Raw genomic sequence first — 3,449 nt, 5'->3', positions numbered from 1 at the left:
GTAGCTCATTCCATACACGCACTACCCTCTAGAAAATGCTGTCCCTTATGTCTCTTTTATATCTTTCCCCTCTGACCCTAAACCCTCTAGTCCTGGACTCCCCCACCCAGGGAAAAGACTTTGTCTATTTATCTTATCCATACTCCTCATAATTTTGTAAACCTCTATAAAGTCATCCCTCAGCCTCTGACTCTCCAGGGAAAACAGCCCCAGCCTGTTGAGGCTCTTCCTCTCGCTCAAATCTTCCACCTCTGGCAACATGCTTGTAAATCTTTTCTGAACGCAATATTCCGACAGTGGCCTAACCAATGTCCTGTACAGCCAGAACATGACCTGCTTGCTCCTATACTCAGTACTCTGACCAATAAAGGAAAACATACCAAGCACCTTCTTCACTATCCTATCTACCTGTGACTCTACTTTCAACGAAGTGTGAACCTGCACTCCAAGGTCTCTTTGCTCAACAACATTGTCTCAGACTTTAAGTCGACATGTCCTGCTCAAAATTGCTTTCCCAAAATGCAGCACCACGCATTAATCAAAATTACACTCCATCTCCCACTCCTCGTGTTCGCCTGAATTTGAGGATTACTGCTCTGGTGCCATTATTAAAGCATTACCTCCTCCCATGATCCAAGTAAAACGGCTCCACTGACATTGACATACCCCTGAAAACCAGTATCGCCTGTAATAACGATGAAATGTTTTACCATGTCTCTTTTTCCGTGTCACAGAAAATGTGAACCTGTTTTGTGCCAAATTTGTTGCTATGATATTGAACTTACAACACATGAACACTGAGCTCAGTTTTTTAAAAATTTTTTGCAATGGCTCCAAATGCAAAAATAATTCAGGTACGAGCACAGCTTCTGGCTTGAGCGGAAATGCAAGAAAGACTGAGCACTCTGCTCGGTGACACTTCAGAGTAAGGTCATTTTCAATAACTGTTAAAGGAGTTTGAGCTTGAGGAAAGAATGAAGAAACGAGAGGTGATAGATAAAGACAAGGAAAGGCAGGCGAAACAAAAAGACCGGAGAGAGACAGGGATAGGAGAAAATTAGATTCAGATTTGTAAAGGGAGAACATGAATATAAACTTAACATTAGATGTCATTTGCTAAGGTATGCTCCACTGTAGATACACTGAAGTCCAGGAAGAAATGTTGAAGTTTGCATGGTTACCTAGTTGATGAAAACAATGTGGAGGTATAACTCATTTCAATTGAGAAAATATTTAGACAAAGTAATTAGGCGAAATAGAGCTGCACTTGCTCGTGCTGAGTAGGTTAACAGGTAAAACACAAGAACATTTATACTTCTTTGTTGCTTGGGATTATAGAGCTGAAAAGAAAACTGTAATAGATGCAAAGGAAATGGTGCCTGAGGCATATAGACAAAGCATCTGGAAATTAAAGAAAGAGTCAGGAGAAATGATATTGAATTTGAAAGGATTAAACAAGGTACTTTGAATTGAATTAGCTTTATTGTCACAAGGGCTGACACAAATGCAGTGAAAAGATTACGAGTTGCTACTTATAGTGCCCTCTCAGTTACCTGTGTAAAAGATACATGAGCAAAACCTCCTCGACCCGGGAATCGTGGGCCAGACTCATCACGATGCTGAAGAATTTGGACAAGAGGACCCAAACATTGAAAGCTGAAGCCATTTATTAACCTCCCGCTCTAAAGATCTACATTGAGGTCACTGGAAGGCAGGCAGCGATAATGGCTAACGATTCGGAGCTAATAAAGAAAATTGTTTTTTTTTCTCAGTCACCCTCCTGCAGTCGGAAGTGACTGCAAATGGGGGGAGCGAAAGGAAGGCTAGTAGCCATAGTAAAGAATGGAGAGCTGGGAACGCGCCACGGTCTCATATTCAGATTGGAGAAGGAGGCACTGAGGATGGAGACGGAAATCTGGAGCCACGTTGTAACAATGTGGGACACAGTTGTTAAGAATGATGGAAATTATGAGGGAAACTCATGGGACTTAATGGTGTTCATAATGATGAGTCCAAAAAGGAAACTCTAAAGGAAACGGCCATGGATCAGATTGCACCTTTACTGACAATTAAGAGACAGGAGATAAGCACTGCTGTGAGTGCAGAAGAAGTACATAGAGTGGAGATGAGAAATATGAAATTTGGTCGAAAGGGACGATAACATATCTTTCCATCAAAGAAAACATCCTGTAACTATACTCCAAGATAAAAGAACTACTGAACTACACAGGGTCAGGAAGGATGCAATGGATGGAGAGTGTATCCCAGTTCCACTGTACAAAGTCCAATTAGAGTGCAACTTGCTGTCATCCAGGAAGTTTAGAAATTGTCTGTGGTCAGCGTTGTTTACTTCTGAGGAATGATTTATCAGAAATGAAGATTATAGCTGCGTCTTCAGTCACAAAAGTAAATCCAGCTGAGGCTAAAGAGATGGAAGAATCTTTAGTTATTTGTGTGTAGTGACCAGAGCAATGGCTAAACAAAGTCTATCGGCAGTGACCACAGTAATATCATTATTCGGGTAGCTGAAACTTTATTAAGACTTGAAGGTAATTCAAAAGAAGTGTTTGATAAGTCGGTGTTACTTGAATGCTGATCCCGAGTTGAATAAGTGAGTATGGTTAGCTTATACTGAATCTGATGCTGGAGAAGATCCAGTTTGGGACTGTGTCAGAAAAAAGGAATTCTGATGTGCAAGTACTGATATCCTCACAGATACAAACAAAGAAAAGACGGTATTCATTAAGTAGCATTACGGCTCAGACAGAGTAACGAGGAATTGGGAGAAGCATATAAAATTCCAATGGTAGGGCGTATAGGACTAATGTAGGCATTGATAACCAAGCATTTCACAATGCATAGACTTCATAAAGACCTGGCTCAGTTCAGATAAGCTTGGAAAGCAAATTTCAGAGGCCCATGCAAATTAATCAAGAGTCATGGTAAAGTGACTGATAATTGTTTAAGAATAAGAATCAGTTAGGACACATAAACATGCCGTGGTTGTGGTATGTTAGCTGAGCTGGGAAGTTGATTTGCAGACGTTTTGTCCCCTGTCTCATGACATCTTCAGTGCTTTCACAGTTGCTACAACGAGGGTCCAAAACTCTGAAGATGTCACCTAGACAGAGGATGAAATGTCTGCAAACCAACTCCCCAGCTCGGCGATCATATCCATAATCATGGCAACCATCAGCCAGGGTAGAAATCTTTATGTAAACCTTGAACTCATAAACATATTGAAAAGGTATCATGGTAGGGAAGAGGATAAGGAAGACCAAATGTGTCAGTGGTGAGAGTAGTCATAGATGAACGAGAGAGTAAGAGTGAGATAGAACAAGATGTGAAGAGTTCTCAAAGTGACCCTCCTACAATTCTTATTAGCAATACCCAGTTGACATTTTGGCAGGTTGTGATGAGTTTCCTTCTTCTATCATGACATTCCTTTG

The sequence above is a fragment of the Chiloscyllium punctatum genome, chromosome 47 (assembly GCF_047496795.1).
Source record: "Chiloscyllium punctatum isolate Juve2018m chromosome 47, sChiPun1.3, whole genome shotgun sequence".
Taxonomy (NCBI): domain Eukaryota; kingdom Metazoa; phylum Chordata; class Chondrichthyes; order Orectolobiformes; family Hemiscylliidae; genus Chiloscyllium; species Chiloscyllium punctatum.
Note: the sequence above shows the minus strand (reverse complement) of the source record.